At 38.4% G+C, this 21,645-nt stretch overlaps 1 protein-coding gene and 1 long non-coding RNA gene across 8 annotated transcripts in view; one reads left to right on the forward strand and one right to left on the reverse strand.

The window, feature by feature from the left end:
* LOC124223419 (uncharacterized) overlaps positions 1–15,701 on the forward strand; it is a 31,304-nt gene extending 15,603 nt beyond the window's left edge. The window contains exons 2-7 of one of the 7 annotated variants that reach the window (XR_011177667.1): positions 4,293–4,485; positions 9,082–9,296; positions 11,707–11,884; positions 13,188–13,451; positions 13,554–14,922; positions 15,136–15,701. The gene's annotated coding sequence lies outside the window, so the exon portion shown is untranslated. Of the gene's footprint in view, positions 1–4,292; positions 4,486–9,081; positions 9,297–11,700; positions 11,885–13,187; positions 13,452–13,553; positions 14,923–15,135 lie in introns of all 7 variants that reach the window. The other 6 variants (XR_011177670.1, XR_011177673.1, XR_011177669.1 and 3 more) reach the window with 6 other exon arrangements.
* Positions 15,702–18,655: 2,954 nt separating this feature from the next.
* On the reverse strand, positions 18,656–20,302 carry LOC124223450 (uncharacterized). The gene is made up of 3 exons (XR_006884310.2): positions 20,158–20,302; positions 19,135–19,247; positions 18,656–18,838 (listed from the first exon to the last, which is right to left on the reverse strand). It is a non-coding gene; the product is annotated as an uncharacterized lncRNA (long non-coding RNA).
* Between the last annotated feature and the right edge of the window lie 1,343 nt (positions 20,303–21,645).

Below are 21,645 nucleotides of genomic sequence, written 5' to 3' on the forward strand. Positions count from 1 at the left end.
AATGAAAATACTGATCGATCGTACAGTCATTGCCTATACAAGGACGTGCTTGCACAATCATGAAGCATAAATAAACGATCAAAGCAATGCAACACATTGGTAATGTAACACTTCAACTTGAGAGATCTGCGAATGTTAGGCCAGGCTTTAAAAGTGTTCCACGTTATGGTAGCGTCCTCTACTGCGACGCATCGTGGATCGCGATAATGGATCAAAAATATGTATTTAAATTGGACACGTAGCACACTAGAGTAGAAATCAAGGATTGTAATGATCGTCACCTCACCCCGTTTCAGTGGTTTATTTAAACGTAATGTGCAGTACTTCGTTGTAGGAAATGCTGTCAGATCGCACGGAATATGAGGAAAAAGTATCGGATGGCATTCGAAATTTTCGACACGGAGATCCAAAGTTGTATTTATACTATATATTTAATATTTTGCACAAAGTATAGTGTTATTTTTGACATAATCCAAATACAAGTTAAAAACATTTAAAGCTAAAAACCACTTGATGAGGTAAGTTACCTCATGCAGAGATTATAATATCTGAATTTTATAATCTCAGAGACGCTTATCACGTTGATATTGTTAGTTCGAACTTACTGTTCAACGCAGGGAAACCTATCTTGACATTACAATACCGTGTCAGTGAAAATGTCGTCTATCATTTCCCAGTGAACGGCAATAACCAGTGTCTTCCATTCTCACCAGTTTAACAAAAGAGTTTCGATTTCTGTGTAACAGCGCGCAAATGCCTTGCGTTTAGCGATACACATCTGCTCGAGTGTGGGTAGTAATATGAAACTTGTGATTGAAATCTATAATCGTTTGTGGTATTGTAATTGTTGGGTCAGTACAAAAAAAAAAAAAAAAAAAACGATAACAGAGAAATGAAGATAATACATGAAGGATGACGGCAGGTATTTACCAAATATTGAAAAGTATGATAAATATAACCAAAATTAGTTGAGTCACGGTTATTGCGTCAATAATAAATCATGTCAATGTTTGTTTATTGAGTCTTCAGGTGAAGAACATGTTATTGTAGCTATGATGATATCTAATAATGTGTATATTACAGGTTCAGTCATTATAACCCGCATTCTCACTTACAATTAGTTGATTCAACCATATTTGGATAGTTTGTCAAATATTTACCGTTGTTGTAATTGAGGTGATTCTTATAGAAGCTTTCCGTTTCGACTGAACAGAAAAATTTTTTTTAGCCCTGATTGGACTTATCAATCTTATATGTGATTGTGATTAGAACATGTATAAGTATCTGTAAATTAATAGTGTGCGAATCACCGAAGAATTACTTGGCATACGAATATTCTGAGTACATGTGGGGTAATATGTAAACGCATTGATTCATTCCTTTGGTGGAAATACGTGTTGTGTCATACTTATGTGTGGCTTCATGCGAGGGTGACTTCATGAGAGGTAGTAAAGTACAAGAAGATTATGAGTAGGGGAGGACTTACGTAATCTGAGGCCAGTTGTTGGCATACATTAAGTTTAACGAACAAGGCACGTTACTACGACTTATCTGGCTAGACTATAAATTCCCTCTTGTCGAGAAGTTTTACTCGGCTGCGCACCTGGGCAAATGAATTAGCCTTTATCTATAATCTGTTTCCAATAGTTCTTAGAAGCAATTTTCCCAATTCAAAGTTACCTATCACCTATCTTCATTGACCCATTTCATTCCTTTTTGTATTTAAACTTGTTGATAAGTTCATCCAATTTCTTCACTTTCTTTTGGGATAAGCAACGGAAAGGGTCATCTTTATCATGCATGCTTACATGCTGTATACTTTTTCATGTAATTCGGAGTTTTTACTTTCTGTCACTTTAAGGAAACGAAAAGTATTAGTCTGGGGCAAAAAGTGACTGCCGATAATTTTGTGGAAGATATGTTCGTTAAACTGTTTCGAACGAACTAGGAAGCTACAGATTTTTATACCTGTTGGCTTTCTTATACTTACAATATTTGAGCGTGGCAACACACGTGGTCTTTACGTTGGTGTGTCTTATCGACACAGGTAAGATACTGTGTCAATACATTTGTCGTACATTTTTTGTACATCGCAGTAACGTTGGTATTGAGAAATATGTTTATTTTGTTCACAAGATTGATTTAATGAACACCAGTGTGGCTCTCAATCACATTAACTAAAATGCAAATATGGGTGTATTTTTACATACATGTACAGGGTGTTTCTGAGTGAATGTTGTAGTATGTTGGGTTGCCTTTCAGTAAGGGGCGCAAATACTGTTAAGACAGACTCACTGAGTTATCGGTAGGTCACTCGGTAGGTAGCACGTTCGAAATCTTCGCGAGTGAGCTGAACACAACTTGCCAACATGGGTAGTTCCAGCTCACTCATGAGGACTTTAAACGCAATAACTACCGATTAGACGGTTGATCTGTCTTGACGGTATATGTGTCCCTCAGTCGTAGGCAGCCCAACATACTGCAGCGTTTACTCGAAAACATCCCGTACAATACAAGATGTAACTTTGATAAATGAATAGGTTTAGAAGGAGATAGTAGACAGGTACGAGTCGTACAGTGATCCATTATGCCTCCACTTCACACAGAGTTTATTAATTACATTTAGCCCAAGGTACAGGTAGCAATATATGAACAATTATTAAACTTCTTCAGAGATATCTACTTAAATATTATATACTGTATTGTATACTATATTGTATATACTACACCTGTACGTGTAGGCATATATAGTAACTGGAGAATTTATCCTTGTCCGGTGTGATAAATTGTCGAACTTTCATTCCTCTCTTATCCCGCAAGCTGCAGCTGAACTCATCTTTTAAACTGTGGTGAGCACCGCAGACCTGATTCCAATATTAAAATGGATGTATTATTTTTATCTTCCAATTTCACTATGGTCACTTACATGTAACTAACCACACGCAGCATCAATTCAATATTATACACGCATGTATATTAATCTGTTCGATTGATTTTTACGGCTTAAAATGTACGTGCAACGTGGTACTATGCAGTAGTTGCATTCAGCAAATGCAGGCATATGCAATTAATGACTTCCTGAATATTAGAAATACATTCAAACTACAATACGTCCACGATAATGCTGCAGTATTTTTACTCGACGAAAATAATACGAATTTTTAATGGCTACGTTTATTTTCCCGGCTTCTATAAAAGGGACATATTACTCGTGTTTATATGCCCTGAAACACAGCACTCATGATACGTAATCTCTCTTGCTCACGAGTTGCAGAAGTTTTATTTAATGAATCCCCCCCTCCAAACACTACGCATCTTACTCTTCAACTCTTGCCACATGCAACGAAAGAAACCTGTTCATGATAAGTAACCACATGTATACTAACTGTATGCTGACAATAGTGATTTTGACAGTTAAAATTAAGCAGCATGCAGTATAATTCGAAAGATTCACGAATAAGGAGTAGGTGTACGAAATTATTTTTTATAATACACAAAACTCTTTCCCTTGGAAAGCTGTCACTTTGAAGTCGCTCGAAATCACTTGAAATCACTTGAAACCGGTTGAAATCGCTTGAAATCATTGCTATCGTTTGAAACTCAATCTATGAGTGAATACCCCCTTGATGTCAACCAAACATTGACTAATTGCGTTTATAGAAATGTCGATTTGCAGCCAACAGTGTATAATTTGACTGTAAATTGACTTATTGCCATTAAAAAATAGTCGAGTGCAACTTCGAAATTTCTTTAATTATGTGATTTGATTGATCTTAGTAAATTCACTGTAACGGGTTCTCTATTGTAATATCCATAATTTCTTTTCACTTTATCTTGATCTCGAAGCTTTTAAGGACTTTCGTGGACATATGGTTGAACAGCCTTGATTCTAGGCTCATTGAAAGTGATCGTGACCACATCTCAGACGAGTACAGTCACCATCTCACCAACCTTCTGTTGATTCTAAGTAAGTCTAACGTTTCATCTGTTGTCAGTACGCCGGTTTCAGTTGGTCAAATGATAGTCAGAAATGTTGAAAATTTCATCACTATGAGTGTACGTAAGTCGATGGATGAGTCACAACTGCTCCAATGGACCTATGCCGGGATCGAATTGCGAGACAATCCAGTTTCAAAAAATACTTTATTATTGCTACACCGTGCTATCGACCTGCTTCTGCTTCTCTCGCAAGCTACGCGAATGCGCGGCTGTGTTGCTTTGTGCTCATTCAAACCACCGTGCTGGATTGCTATTAGCCTATTGGTGATATTGCAATTTTTTTCTGAGGTTAGTGCAGATTCCTAGATCTCGCCTTTGCAACGTGACAGAAAAGTTCAAGAACCATGGATTTTGGACTATAACTGTGGATTTTTGTTGTCAACGTTCATAATTGTGTCGACATCCGAACAATTCGCATCATCCACGTAGTACTCACGCAGTGTGTCCATATGGTGTATCATACTTGGAGTCTTAGCCACACAAAAGGTCAGTGTTACTATTCGGCAAACTTAATAATATCGAGCTTAGAAACCGTCGTTCTTCTTATGTCTTTGCAAATGAAGATTATTCTCATGAATTATCACGTAGGCAGCTGGTATCCGCCCTCTGGTGGAATAGCAACACTAGTGGATTACCCTGTATAATATCTCTTGGTATTCAACTTAAAGGCGAAGTCTAATCTTGTAAAGGTTAGGGAGAAGATTTACGAGCTGAAAAAACTGGGTCGACGCGATATATAACGACGCCCTTGAGACAGGGGGCGATGCGTCACAGAAGCGAGAACCACCAATCAGTTGGCGGTATTCCCTTCTACGTTTTCTATTCCCGGAATACCAAGTGACGGCGCGAGAAAAACATTTTGCAACATTTTTTTGGGTGCCATCTAGAAATCGTGTCTTCTTCTCCGTGTTATGTTTGCTTACAATGCGTGTAATATGTACGCAGCAGCAGGCCGCCATGAATCTTTCTGCGATATACGTTTTTGCATACCTTTCGAGGCTCTCTAAATATTTATTTGCCTTCAGAGCGATCGGAATATGTTCACGGTAAATAGAAAGTATAAGCCCTGTAAATAGCAAGAAACATCAAATATTGGTATTCTATCAATATTTTCTTCTTCTTGTGTCTGCCGGAAGCCGAGTGAACTCAAAAGTTTTCCGTGCTTTTTATCGACCCGTAAATACTTGGTTCTAAATAAGGGACCCTGGCAACTGTTGAAACATTTTACGAAATTGAATATGAAAACAATCTATTTCAGTTGAAGATTGAATGAGTTACGTGTACCTAATCGTATTCAAAGCATCTTTTAGATGATACTCTAAGGGATACATAGGGTGTAGAGATGATAAGGCAACCTTCCGAAAATAATAAACATTTTATTCACATGACGCAATGGACAAGTGGAATAAGCTTTGGCCGTTATAGAGTTATATATTGCTGTATGACTTGAGAAATCGTCTGTCGAGTTTATCTTACTAAAGTACTAAAGTATCGTAATACAAAACACAGTTTCGGTGTTAAGAATTTTCAATAAATTAAAGAGCGTAGTTGCCACTATTCAATTAATATCTGTGATATACGTTGTTCAAAAGCAATTAAAAAAATTATTTCCACGATGATTATTGGTGTCCGAATCGTTAACTACCTGAACGATATTTAAGGCGTCGAAGATTGTAAGGCAAGGGGGTTGATGAAAGTTTCCCATTTTTCATGACGACGGGAATACAGGGAAATGGAATGTTGTATTGCCTTTTATGTAATCGGAAGGTATTTGTGATAATATGAAAGCGCTCATGCTGAGATGTCAATCGAATTTTTTATAGTAGCTTCCTTTTCTGAATCCAAAACTGCGAACGAAGCAATGTCACAAATTTTAAATTCATGTACTATTCTGTGCAGGCAGAAGCTTTTGTGATTCAATACTACCTAAATCGGCACTCTTGTAATAACGTGAAAACTCTCAGAGAGTCATAAACCACGTTACTTCCTTGAGTTTGCCAGCTTACTCCAGTCTCTATACGACATACCCAATGCTTGCAAAAATATTTAAGAAAATCCGAGGAAATGCCTGTGGGTACCGCTTCGATAACATTTACACCACGAATTGGATGCCAAGTACGGTTGAAAGCTAAATCAAAGCTTTGATAGAGGCTCGAAACATAGTACTGCCATTGTGAATCCCCTATTTTGCCGTCAGCTTCGAGATCTCGGCTCGCATGAATGAGTTATAGATTTAGGTTTCGACAGCTTTGACATGTAATTTCCTCACTGAAATATATTATATATTATTGAATGTATTTTGCTACAACGTTAAAATATACAACTTCTAAGGCATACGCCAAAGTAAACCGGAGGTTGGATTTTCAGACCTAAAGTGAACGTTGGCTCATGACATGAAAACCAATTTCAGAATTGTCCAAGACACTCGATCGTGTTTCTCACACATCTTCCTAAGCATCGGAAGTTCTTTAGACGAGGAACAAGGTCTTCTCAGCCTTCTGTATACTGGTTCGATGTATGGAAATCGATCCCTCAGTTCCTATGTCACTCTACCAATAACCTGATTTTACGCAGATTTTGAGGAACAATTCGAAGTGCGATAATTGCAATTACCGTTCCATTATAACACAGCGTTTAATCTGGCAATGTTGTGTTAAGTACATACACGTACAACGTACCTATCTGCACACATTATGTACGCGGACTTGAAAACACACACACACACACACACACACACACACACACACATACGCACGCAAACTCGGGCACAGTGTATACGGATATTATATAATCCATCTAGGCTGGTAGGTGTTGAATCCCGGTTTTTCCGTTCAAATTGAGTAGGGGCATGGGTATAATGTGGGTCCGACGTTGAAGAAAGGCTTTTTCAAAGAGGAAATAACGGCCAGAGATAAAGGATAAAAAAGATTAATAACTTGCAGTAAGTTTTCAGCTAGCCAATAGCTTCTGGTTTTCGCATCTCATAAAGATCCGAAACTCTCTTGACTGAAGAAGCCGTGAAATTAATCAAGACAATGGAAGTTACGAAGTTAAAGAACTTTGGAGACCGTAATATCTACAGTGACTCAAAAAATCTACAACAATGTTCTTTATCCCAAGTGCATTCTGAATATCGCGAATACTCGCACACAAAACCTTCTTTGTAACTTTGGTAGTATCGTAAGTGGACACATGGACATTGAACTTTGATTGGGATTATAATCAAACTAAAACCCTTCGATACGAATTTTATTTTCATGCTGATTGTAGTGTATATTATTTACGCGAGCCGAATTAGTCACACTTTTATGACTTTCGAATCAAAATCAGTAGCTCAAAAAACTTGCGGGATCTAAATTCAATACAGCATATTTCAACATGTTCTATCCAAGGATCAGTAAATTATTGATCCTTGTTGTTTTGTTTCATCATCCAGATTCGTATATTTGGAAACGTCACTGGTTCAAAAGGTGAAAAAAACAAACTTTTAAAGTTCTAACACCTTTTCCTAAAAGATTTCTGCTGCGGGAATTTAGGTGATCAATAATCCACGTTTGCTAAGATATTTTGATTTTAGAATCAATGATTGTTATCTTTCGGAAGGAGCCGGTTAACATTTCTATGCGATCATAACATTTCTTTCAGTGATCTTGATCAAGGTTGCAGGATCACTTGATCTGCAGGAATGATCAAGAAAAGCTGCCGCGAGTTTTCGGAGTGATAAATGAATTCGCCGAAATCCGTTGACAAGGTGGAATCGTGGGATACAGGTCGAAGAGTTTCCAAGATCATCTGATATTAATCCTGCAGTCTGAAAAGGACAAACCGGCGAGATACGAGGCTCCGAGAAAGATACCGTTCCGTTAAAAGAAGTGACCTAAAGTTTGAGCATATTACTTAGAGAAGGTAGAGAATAAGAAATTACGCTGACTTTTGGAAGACAAAGTTCCTTGTCTCTGCGTTGCGAACGAGCTCATTCTTGGTTGAACTTAAAAATCCGGCACAAGAATTGCACGCCAACGAAGAAGGTCGCGGAGTGCAAGGTAGCTGGTGAATAAATTCTACGCCATAAATATTCCTCGCGGACCTGACGCAACCCAAGTAGAACAGTTCAGGAGGACAAACTGGGTGCCACTTAATACCACGTAGAGCTTATTTAATTCCCTCGTAACGTTCTTCTCGTCAGTGGAATTTTACCCCTTAACCATTCTTTTAAAATTATACGCGCCATTCCGTGACTTTCCATTTATTCGTAGTTGGATGTATATAAATTCAAGTCGTGTGATTCACCGTCCAAATTTCATTTCCTCACATTGTTATTCTACGGGGAAGGGCGTTTCGTTTTTGCAGCTCAACGAAATTTTCGTAAAGCACTTAATTTTTCAGGCTATTCAATAACGTGTAACGCACAGGCCTTCGGCATCAGGTCTTCGACGCTTTCAAAAACTCATCCTGGACAATAAGCTTTCGAATAAGATTTATTAGACCTTCTCTGAGTTCTTTAAAATATGAGGCTGAAGTTAGTTAAAGTGACTAATTGTAAGCATCGGGGAAAAAATAATTATTCCACAGTTTTAGAATGACTTTCGACAAGTTGGTTTTTCAAATATGATTATATTTTATTTATCACGGTTTACCCAATTTTTTGAGTTTCATAATTTCAACTCGATAAGTCATAAGAAACTAAATAATACATTATACTCCTATGAGAATTCTTCTCACATTTTGCAACCTTGGGATAGTGTTTTTAAATGTAATTACAAAATCACATGAAGTGATGAACACTTTTCAGCCATCATTGGGTTACAATTTAAAATATTGCGAATTTTATGCTCGAGCTTCAAATGAAAGAATATGTATTTTGCGTATTTTACAATGATGAAAAGTTGAATATGGTGAGCTTTTTTCTCGAAAGGAATATATGCTTCTGCCCAGATGAACGACTCTTCTCCACCACCATGCAAAATTGCAACGGTGCCGAGAAAAATATGCCTCCGCACACCAACCTTTTCAAAACGAAGTTCCGCTTTGACCCGTTGGATTTAATTAAAGAGATTCGTAATATGAAACTGTCTTGAACAGAAGACATAAAGCACACTGGCATACGTGAACTCGTTAGAACTGGTGAAGGTACTGATAGCCTGAAGCAACGACCTGATGGGCCATCTCATCGTGGTCATGCTGTTGCCTGACTCGGACAGCACTCTGACGTAACGGCACTGGAGACTAGATCAAAAGAGGTGTTAACGCTGGGTCTCTTGGAATTCAATTTACTTGATGAGTACAGGAGTCGTAAGGTAAAGTGAAATTAGCATTAAATGTCATACACGGGCGAAGCGCAGCTGCGAATCAAGTAATCCATCTTTTCCGTTAGAATATTGATTATCGCACGATACATTGTACAAAATCTACGAAGTGAAAAGTGTTCGGCTTGGTGAGGAGCTTTCTAATTTTTTTGTGATAAATTTACGATTCGCCCCTATGGAAACACAATAATTTTCAACCTTCGGTGCAATAATCATAAATGTTTTCACGTACCAACTTAATTAAACATACCTGTACGTCTAATTTTAAATTGATTCCTAACACCTTTGAAAAGGAATCAAATTCATTTTAGGACAATAGGGATGAGCGATACAGAAAATTTGCTTTTCAACCTTTTACCTTCTTCTTTGTAACTAAACCTGAGTCATCATGGGTATATTGACTGACAATATTAAGTCTCCTAAACGGATTCAATTTCTCAGATAAACGACGTTTCGTGAATGGAACGAATTACTTCCATCTGTGCCCCCCAGGAGATCTGCATGCTATAGCGAAAATTTCTCGCGGAGGATTTCACGCAGAAGAATTGATTGGGCGTTGCTGTTATTTCATCGGCGGAATTTCGAATCTCCTTGAACGCGATACCCTATTCGAATATTCGAAACGATCTGCTTTGTCATAATCCCTATGCTCGTTACGGTGGCACGAACAACGTCCTATATTGAACTCTGTTGGGAAATCAAACAAGGGGGTGCGTGGTAGACGTGTCGAGAAATAAAAAAATATGTGTAACGAAGCAAAGCTGCTTGATGTTCAACTTTACTCTTCGATATCCATCCTGTATTGATATCCACGAAATCCGCCTTGGTGATGAAAAAAATTCAATTACAATCACTTCTTCAGCACATAGTGTTCGTAATAAGTTGGGTGTTTCGTATTGTACGATAATACTAGGCGGCTACACATCCGGAATACTTGGTAACTGTCAGGGGATTTTTAATTTGGTCATGGAAAAAGCTGAAAATATCAGTTTTCCATCATGGGAATTAGAAATCATTTTTTGAGGTAACAAGTTTACTTTTATTCGTCGAAAAAACAAACTGGCTTAAACCGACTTTTTTGTATTGAACCGAATATAGAGTTAATAAGCTGAACGATTTAGATTTTAGTAACTTACTAGAACTGGCAAAATGTCAGGGAAACCTAGCGAATAACAAAGCTTCGCTATTTAATAAGATTCGCCTAGAAACCGATTCTAAAATACTGCGTAACATAATTTCAAATCATAAATCAGCCTTCTCTGGCTTAAGCAATTTTCGTTCATTATGCTCTTTTTACCCCATTCAGCTCGAAGTTGGTTCTATTCACTTTTCCCAGATTTCATCAAGTATGCGAAAGGCTTCGATATTCTCAAAACTCAAATCGTTAACTCGTCGCTTCGTAAAACACATTTCGCCATAACAGTTACAGTTTTTCAATTGTGTACAAAACTTGTGAGCATATAATTTAATTAAGTCCTGCAATGAACCAGATACTAATTGAGAATAATTGAACAAAATCGATGAAATTCCAAACATTAATGTTGAAGAGTATCTCAATACTCAAAATAATTATTTTTTGCTTTGTGGCTAGTTTTACCATATATTTTGCGTAGTTTTTGAAGCGATGAAGAATTCTCAGCATGGCGTCTGCAATAATTACTCATTGTCAGGTAACAAAACTACAATGTTTATTATTTGTCTGGATTACTTATATTGTACGGGTTGCAGCTTTTACGAGGATAATTTCTCCGCTGTCATTCACCAAACGACGAAATTGGTTTTTTCTGAGTGTGAATCTCTACAGGTTTATACTTTTGCAGAAAATTTTTACCCAGAAATCTTTGAACCATGCCACGTGTGTCACGCCAGTAAAATCCTTCCGCAGAAACGGTGGTGCATAGTGAGGATGAAACGCGTTATTATTTCTGTTGGACAGTATAAGCTCTGTATTCTTCAACCTCTCGGACGTCAGATTCCAGCCTAGCATAGCGTCCGTATTAAGGATGGAGTCGTTCAGGTCGAAACATTCTGCTCGACTTGTCCTATATCACGAGACAAGAAATAATAGCGAACACTCCTCACCGCGATTTTTCACTTCAACTATTCTTCTCCCGAGCTTGATGTGGTTGGGTATATATCTTCCTTTCTTTCAATTAGCGCAAATAACGGCCCCGCCTGAGTAGTAATCTCGAGATTAATAGGCTCGACTCGAAAGTGCAGCTCGTTTGTCTTAATTTTTAAGTTTTAATTCGCACCCCGAGAAACCCGATTTCAGCTTTTCCACTCACTGGTACACTTCGATCGTTACACACACACACACACACACACACACACACTCACATATCTTTGAATATAAAACTCACTTTGGACATATTGTAATAAAACTGGCGCGAAGTTGCAGGTGCCGTGCAGTGCGAACGGAATACATTGGCTGGATAAAAACTGGGGAAGCGTTTGAACGAGCAAATGGATGGGCATGTAAATCTCGTTTGATAAATGTGAACAATTTATAAACGAGCTGCAGAAAACTACCCATATATGTATATTACAGCCGCTCGTTCTCGTCGAGATGTGGAGAGGTAGGTACGTAACGTATAATACGTCTGTAGGAATAGGTTGATGAAATAATCCTGAAAGGTCATGGTTATTATGGAGTAAGGTTAGCCGAAAACTAACACTTTTTGCTAATTTTATTAACAAAATTATTTGAAAGCTACGAAGAACTATATAAAAATACAAAAATAGGGAATTCTGGAATTACAGTCGCAAGGTGAATCTAGATGATAAATTTCAAATCGTTTTAATGTGCTTCGAAATTTGGTAGATTCGTTCGATTTCACTCTGCGATGGCTATTTCTGTTTAGGAGACCAGATCCTTCTACCTTTTTACCAGCTCAGTGACTCACTTTTTTATCGTATTAAAATCGTCAAATGTTTAATTTATAATCGGTACGTGCATGGTAATATTAAACTGACTATTACAGTAAAAAAAAAAAAAAAAAAAAGAAAATCCGTTTCAGTGACTTTATAGAAAATTCTTATGAACAAAACAAATCATCGTAAAGTGAAATCGAAGGATTATACGAGATTTTTAACCATGTGAAGCGATTCCAAATGAAGCATCGGTATCTAAGCCTTTGATTACGTTTCCAATATTTTCCATTGTCGCATTTCAAAAGGGATCTCTGCAGCTCACAAATCTAATAATTTGATAATTACTCGGTGTTTATCTGTATCGTACTGAATTTGATAAAAAGTATCGATTTTTGGACAGCCAACCTACCTTTACTTTCGTGAAACTTTCTATCAAGACTGCGGAAAAAGAATTACACGTACATAACATCTGGAAAAATTCGTTCGATTCGGAAGTTTTACCATTATTATTACTATACCCGAACGAGTAAGATCGAAAGAGTATCTTCGTATATTTTCGTACTTTCGCAGAAAGAAAGAAAGTTTAAGCATGAGAAATACGCCGTTGGGATCGCGAGCCCAATATCACGATAACGTGGCGACGATTTATCACAATGGGACCAAGAACGATCTAGCATGTACTCTGCTTCAAGTTTCTGCGTGACTCGAAATTTTCTGGCATAGAGTTCTTTACACTGTATCTAATAATTGTGCTATAACTCAAAAGTAGTCGTTGTTTCCACAAATGGTGTGAAAACTTGACATATTCACTGGAAGTGGCTAAAGATGATGTGTTTCTTTTTTTTTCACACAAGTTAAAGAGAACGACACTAATTCTTGATTTATTTACTCATAATCATAAAAATAATGAAATATTATTCAATATCTAGTGTAAAAGTGGTTTCGAAGTCCAAAACTATGATTACCAGCGCTGTGATTTCGGGTAAATAATAATGTTTTTTATTCCAGGCAACAAAGCCATGCTGTATTTGGGTGTTGGCTATCTATAATACCAAATACATCGACGAACATCAAAAGTGAAAATTACTGTATTACGATTGCTTATATCGTATACCACAGTTGGATTTTTGAGACGAAGGAAATTCTTAATATGTTAATAATCAAGTAGTCAGTACACATATACATATAGTTGGAATTTTTCTTCACCACCCAGCAACAATGTAATCGGAGAATTTTTTGGGCCTGCCTTTAGTTTGAACCACCAAGGCCGAGGTTAGTGTTCGTGTGCATCTGGTGAATAACAACATGTGTCAAATATGTGATCCATCACATTATTATTACGTACATAACACTGTTATTTTCTCTTTCCGTAAGTAACCTACAGTGGATACGGATACGGAAACAGCTACAAGATGTTTGTAACATTTGATAAGAGAAGAAGAGCCTCTCACGTACACGAAACTTAATAGCATCTAATTTCCGACTCAGCCAGCAGAGGTTGTCATCTCGACATATTGCGCCATTCGGTTGAGAAGATCGGAGATCCCACGCTTTGTAAGCCTTAGCGTGGTTCACGTGTGATATACTTAGGAACAATTTCAGGCTCGGATTGGGGGTAATAAATTGAATTTATATTGATTAAGTATGTGTACGGTTGAATATCGAATTCCATTGAAAAATTCTGAAACTTAGAAATTAAAACTCATAATATTCGAAATATTTCTATACATATTTTGTGTTCTGGTTCTGTTTGATTGAATGAATTTTAATTTTTACATTTTCAAAATCTCAAAGACGATCTTGCTGTTTTTCTGTTCAATTTTTCCTAATCTTTACCGTGCTCTTACTATATATAACCCCTCATCATTTTCTTATGCATCATTGATAATTTTTCTCTTTTCTGTAACTCTACTTAAATCTAATCGTATAGTATCTAAGCGAAAGAATAAGAGAAGAGGTAAAAAAAGGTGAACATCTCCAAACACTCTCCACCAATCCTACACTGACATATGCTTTGACACCTGTGTACACATGCCCTAAGTCAAATACGTTACTATGATTATACATGTAAATTAAAACCTCGATTTAACGGTCAGTAATGGGACCAGCTCTGTATGGCACCTTGTTAAATCGAGGTTGCGTAGGCGTCTCTTATGCTGTATTTTAATATCGGCTATATATAGGCAAGCATGCTACGGTCCTGAACGTGGAGACCAAAAGCGACCCCGACTATATCCCATCACTTGGCAAACCAATTGATAAATGTGACATGGCGGGAACTGTGGCTTTGATTAAAGACCGTTAAGACGAGGTCGTAGTGTATGTTCATTTTATGAATATATATTGAAAAGTATTAGATACATATATAGCTTTATGGCAAACAGCAAAATAAACTAATGAGAAATGTAACTTACGATATCGTAAATATTTCTGCGGGAAATGGTGAAAATTTAAAGTATCGAGATGAACTAAACATTGATAAACCAAGCCAGTCGTTATTAATTTTTCCAAATGTTTCACTGACGACCCTTCCTGAGGTAAACAGGTGTGCATGCTGCCAAACAGTACCGACTTTGCAGTCAATCTACCAATCGAGATCTATATTCATACCCCCTCATGCGTTCAGATGGTCCTTTATCAAGTCAAGCAGTTAATTCCAAGTACAAGGAGCATTAGACGAGCGTTCGCAAGCTCTTTTGAATACGCAGGCATGATGAAAGACACGTGCAATCAGCATCAAAAAGTAAGTAATCAACGCTGCGAGCATCACATCAAAAGTGACGGCCATGAAACTAAAGCTATTTTTCGTGATTTCACTGCTGTTAGTCCTACACTATTGTTGGTGTGTTTTCTGTAATCCTAGAAGTTCAATTCGTCAAGAAAGAGTCATATAAAATGATTCTAGGTAGAAAGATATTTTGTTCAAATAAGTAAGACTAACCCCTTTGGATTTCAGGTGAAGATTTTGATGATTTTGAATGATGCTGGAATCAATTCGTCGTTGCACTTTATCGAAGTGATTTTTGGAAGGGAACCCGTTCTACAAAGCCTTGACTCGCTGCGAACAACGGATCCAAAGTAACGGCCGTAAAACATACCATTTACACCGAGCTTTCGAAGAGGTGGCAAGGAAAGATAACAAATTCGAAGATATGTGGTTTTAACTTCCACCTACTTTCAGTTTATTCAGTATGCCTTAATTCTAGTACAAGTGTTCGGGTGTCAGTGTGTCATACTTCAATAAGATGCCAAAAAGTATCGAGAGAAAGAACAAAAAAATATGCAATAATAAAATTAGCTATTTCATGGAATATCAGACTATACATATACTAGATAGGAGAGATGCGATGTACACTACGTTAAGGAGCGTACAGTAACATATAAGATAGTTTTTATTGTCATTTGTCAGTATACTTATAGTTCTGTGATGCGTACTGGTGCATGGCACCTCTGCATAATATGACGATATATTGTATTGTTGCTATTGTATAATACGCAGATTGCAATAAACAAATCAGTAAATTTGTTCGTATTTTATTCATGCTTATCAAAATGTTCGTCTGAGGATGCTTGCTCAAGTAAGTAGGCATATATTGAGGCACAGAGCGTGAACGACGCAATCAATGTATCAATCAATCCCTGTTTCTGAGCGCCCTCCTCAATTCAAATGATCTCCGAATACCAGAATCAGTTTGACGCTGTGATTGCACTGGGAGGCATATAAGCAAGGGATCACCAGCCCTCTCAAGCATCGACATCAAAGCGGTCAATCACTGTGTCCCTGTTTTTAGAAGAACTCCTCGGCTCAGATGCGCTCCTGATACCAGGAGTAATTTCTTGCTGAAACTTCTCCGATTCGCTTAGGTCTGAGACAAAGTGGCGGGAAAATTAGCGATCACATGCCCTCTCAATCAAGCAGGCACACCTTCAGTCACACAGCGTTAACATCACATGCAGTCGAGCAATGTGTCCCTGTGTTTAGAAGAGCTCCTCGGTTTTTCTGCGCTCCTGATACTCGGAGCATGCATGCCTTCAGTCATACAGCGTCGACATCACATGCAGTCGATCAATCAATCAATGTGTCCCTGTTTTTAGAAGAGCTCCTCGGTTCTCCTGTGCTCCTGATACCAGGAGTCATTTTCGCTGAAATTTCTCCGATTCGCTTAGGTCTAAGACAAAATGGCGGGAAAATTAGCGATCACATGCCCTCTCAATCAAGCAGGCACGCCTTCAGTCACACAGCGTTAACATCACATGCAGTCGGTCAATGTGTCCCTGTGTTTAGAAGAGCTCCTCGGTTTTTCTGCGCTCCTGATACTCGGAGCATGCATGCCTTCAGTCATACAGCGTCGACATCACATGCAGTCGATCAATCAATCAATGTGTCCCTGTTTTTAGAAGAGCTCCTCGGTTCTCCTGTGCTCCTGATACCAGGAGTCATTTTCGCTGAAATTTCTCCGATTCGCTTAGGTCTAAGACAAAATGGCGGGAAAATTAGCGATCACATGCCCTCTCAATCAAGCAGGCACGCCTTCAGTCACACAGCGTCGATATCACATGCAGTCAATCAATGTGTCCCTGTGTTTAGAAGAGCTCCTCGGTTTTTCTGCGCTCCTGATACTCGGAGCATGCATGCCTTCAGTCATACAGCGTCGACATCACATGCAGTCGATTAATCAATCAATGTGTCCCTGTTTTTAGAAGAGCTCCTCGGTTCTCCTGTGCGCCTGATACCAGGAGTCATTTTCGCTGAAATTTCTCCGATTCGCTTAGGTCTAAGACAAAATGGCGGGAAAATTAGCGATCACATGCCCTCTCAATCAAGCAGGCACGCCTTTAGTCACACAGCGTCGATATCACATGCAGTCAATCAATGTGTCCCTGTGTTAAGAAGAGCTCCTCGGTTTTTCTGCGCTCCTGATACTCGGAGCATGGATGCCTTCAGTCATACAGCGTCGACATCACATGCAGTCGATCAATCAATCAATGTGTCCCTGTTTTTAGAAGAGCTCCTCGGTTCTCCTGTGCTCCTGATACCAGGAGTCATTTTTGCTGAAATGTCTCCGATTCGCTTAGGTCTAAGACAAAATGGCGGGAAAATTAGCGATCACATGCCCTCTCAATCAAGCAGGCATGCTTTCAGTCACACAGCGTTAACATCACATGCAGTCGGTCAATGTGTCCCTGTGTTTAGAAGAGCTCCCCGGTTTTTCTGCGCTCCTGATACTCGGAGCATGCATGCCTTCAGTCATACAGCGTCGACATCACATGCAGTCGATAAATCAATCAATGTGTCCCTGTTTTTAGAAGAGCTCCTCGGTTCTCCTGTGCTCCTGATACCAGGAGTCATTTTCGCTAAAATTTCTTCGATTCGCTCAGGTCTAAGTCAAAATGGCGGAAAAATCAGCGATCACATGCCCTCTCAATCAAGCAGGCATGCCTTCAGTCACACAGCGTCGATATCACATGCAGTCAATCAATGTGTCCCTGTGTTTAGAAGAGCTCCTCGGTTCTCCTGTGCTCCTGATACCAGGAGTCATTTTCGCTGAAACTTCTCCGATTCGCTTAGGTCTAAGACAAAGTGGCGGGAAAATTAGCGATCACATGCCCTCTCAATCAAGTAGGCATGCCTTCAGTCACACAGCGTCGATATCACGTGCAGTTAATCAATGTGTCCCTGTTTTTAGAAGAGCTCCTCGGTTCTGCTGCGCTCCTGATACCAGGAGTAAATTTCGCTGAAATTTCTCCGATTTTCTTAAGTCTAATAGGAAGGGGCGCGAAAATTGGCGATCACATGCTCTCTCAATCGTAAGCAGTTTATTAATTAGACTGTTTTTGATGGACCACCTCCGCTGAGATGCGCTTTTGATTATACGAGTACTCTGACCCTGAAATTCCACTGATCCACTTATTCCTTACTCGAAGTCAGAAGGTTTGCAGATTATAAAATAAATTATGACCCCTTTTCAATCGTGTCCACTCACTTTCAGAGGTTTTTGGAACTTGCTTCCCTAGATATATTTCAACCATATATCGATGTAATTGCACGAGAGAGTCTGTTCGCGCCCAGTCCAGAGTGGCTGCCATCAACGGATGAAAGTAGGCAGACGAACATCACGACATACATACCAGATTCTCCAAGTGGCGGGTAAGAAAAATCACAATCTACTAAGTTACTGTTCCGTTTTATTCATTTTACCTCAATTCTAGTACAAGTGTTTTGGTGTCAGTAGTTTATACCATAACAAGATATACTACAGAAATCAAGTGAAAGGCAAAGAAAATAAGAAGAATGAGAAGTGCAAGATACATTACTCTCAGTAGAATATCAAGAATGTTATACAACAGTTATATTCGTAGTTTGTAAGAATAGTTTAAGTTTTATCCTGCAGACAGGTGTAATGTATCTCTGCAGGATACGAAGTATATGATATTATATATTCATTATTTCATGTCACCTGTATTAAAGTCGAGTGATAAATACATAAAAAATAATATACGTAAAAATAAATAAATTTTCCCGTATACTCTTCGTATTTTCTTCTGTGATGGATCCCACGCCAATTTGAACCCCTTTCTTGCAATCCTTGGTAATTTCCCTGCAGCTGGTTCTTTGCTCTCTTTGCTGTTTCTCTCGCGTTCCTCAAGGTCCAATTAGTCTAGAAAGAAGCATACAAATCATTTCTGAGATGACAGACATTTTCCTCAAAAAAAAAAATTTGTTTTGATTTTTGGCTACAATTTTGATGATTTGAAATAATGCTGGAATTGATTCTTTTATACTCTATATCGACGTTATTCTGCGACAGGAATCGATTGCGTGCAGCTCGGATACGCTGCGAAGAACGGATCAACAATTACCGCGGAAAAACGAAAGATTTTCTTACCACAATCCGAAGTTATAAAAATTTCGTATTCTACAACATGTATAAGCTCGTGCGAAAAAATTACTCACCATTCATGCATTAAGAAAGAAACAGGAATTCCGCAGGATGAAGTACTTCCCAGAGTTTCTCACTACGTGTGTGTAAAATGTCCAAAGCACAACCGGGCCACAGAAGTAGGCACCTGTGGATTAGGAAAAACTTTAGACCCTGTAGTTAGTGACAAGTCTCAAGTAAGCAGAGATGCATTAAGATACAGAGCATAGACATTGCATGCAATCGATTAAACAATCCCTTTTTTTGAGCTACCTCGTCGGGTCGAATATTGTTTCAATATCACTAGAAGTCTCACGCTGAAAATTTCCCGATTAGCCCTATTCTAACAAAGTAGAATACACACGGGAAAGCGTTTTCGTGCCCTTTCAAACTCCCACCCTCACTGCTTGCAAGCATGTTCATACATTGATCTACGCTGCCGACTCCCGCATGAATTACGAATAGTATTTTGTGGCAGATTATTTCAACAACATTTGGCAATAGAAAACGATCGCCAATTATCACAAAGTTGCAAATCATAATTCGAAAGTTTCGAATATAAACCGCAAATGTCTTGTCGCGCATCCATAGAAGTTCACCTTCCGATGCCTGTTAGGGTTTCAGTATGCCCAGGGTCCTATTTTAATAAAAGAGACTTCTGCAAATCGATTTTGAGTTTGAGATAGTAGCGTCCGTAGAATGTCTAAAATACCAAAGCTAAGTCGTGCTTGATTTTGTCAGAATTATGAAACAGTTTGCAAAGTGTTATAACAAATTGCGTCAAGGATTAAATGGAGGTGATTTTCCTAGAGAACAGTATTGCTACTAGTTCGAGCGTGAGGGTTACACCACGGATAAGATCATTTCCCACCATAAAATCTTCCGAATAAATTTTCTTTCTATTTGTTTCTGTTATCTGTACGGGTACAAATATTTATAAACAGACAGTGACATTTGTTTGTGAAATAAAATACCGCTGTGATTTAATTCTTACGTTCATGTGGAGGGATTAATTTATGGGAAGCAGTATTTCACTTTATAGTCAAGTGTGTACTCACTTGCGACAGATTCACCAGGCGCATGAATCGGTGCTAGCCAGTCATTTCAGATCCAATATACGGCTACGGAATTCTCGTGTCTAAACTCATCGACCATGCTATCCACGTCTTCAATCCTATTGGAAGCTTGAAATTGGTGGATATAGCGTCCCCTAGAAGGGAAGTCGCAAACAAATTCATTGGTATTTTTGGGTCTTTGACTTGGACGGCACGGCACGTTGCAATGAATTAAATAAACATAAAACCAACTTTCACCAAGAAAATAAACTGCAGTACAAAAATTTAAACTCAGGTGGAAAGCCTACAGTTTAAACATTTGTTCATGTGAAAACATTCCATCAAAAACAAGAGTAAGACATATGAATTTGAAAAAGTATTCTCTAGAAAGCCGATATATTCACTGTCACTTCGTCTGAAAAATGTCGCGGCTCTTTTAGGAGAATATTATTCTTCTAATCTGATTTTATAAATTCGTTTCGTCATTAGTATTAAGTCCTTTAGTTGAGATATACTAATCAGCTCAAGTAGCCCCGTCTGGAGATGGCTCACGTGACTTTTATTGTTCGTAATCTCACAGTTCCGCTAGTCATCCAGTAATGTAAGTAATCTCTCAACCAATCAGCGATCTGAAAAACGTATAGACAGTGTGATTATTTGTTATAAAATTAAATGAGAAATTGGAAATCTCTACGATTCACCACTTAGTGTAACTGTATGAATAATCTGCATGCATTATTCGGCATAGCCGTGCAGCTTCGTGACCAAACCTTGGAACAAAAACTTGAAAAATAGAAGTTTATCTAGGAGGATTTAAATTCCGCCCAGTTACGCAATATTGGAACGCATAAATCCCGAGCGTAATTCAGGTCTCTGCGGCAGTGTTGGTACCCACCCTTACTCAACCTTGCCTTGCGTAACATATAATCTAACTTTACCTTACTTCCCCGTACTTTGCCTAACCGAACTCAGTATAGTATATCTATATACAGATACATGTGTGTATATATCAACCTTCGTCGTGTCGCGCCAAACCTCTCTGTAAAGCGGCTGGTTAAGGTATAAGGCAAAGGAATACGCCCACTCGTATATTTCACTTTGTGTAATATCTTTAACATTCCTCTGACTTGATGGAGCGACGTCTAGTAACCTGTTTCCTGGATTCGTTCCTTTCAGGTGATTGTATTATCGTCTTGAAGAAAATATCGTCGCACTTCCAATTCCCAGCGTACGCGCTGCAGGCGTCAGAAATTGAAGAGCGGGATGATAATGCGTATGTAGCAGTGCTTTCAAGGAAAAAAAGCAAGAAAAAAATGAAATCCTGCAATATATATAAGTCTCCTCATGAATAATACTTCAAGTATGTGTTACCGTGTATTCGAGATCCCGTCTTATTCTTAGTCAGAATTCGAGGTTCTATGGTAAATCGTCAGTTATTTAAATGTTCAATGGAACGAGGAGTGTGAAATGGAAGTATTTGGAAGAGTGTGA

The sequence above is a fragment of the Neodiprion pinetum genome, chromosome 7, assembly GCF_021155775.2.
Source record: "Neodiprion pinetum isolate iyNeoPine1 chromosome 7, iyNeoPine1.2, whole genome shotgun sequence".
Taxonomy (NCBI): Eukaryota; Metazoa; Arthropoda; class Insecta; order Hymenoptera; family Diprionidae; genus Neodiprion; species Neodiprion pinetum.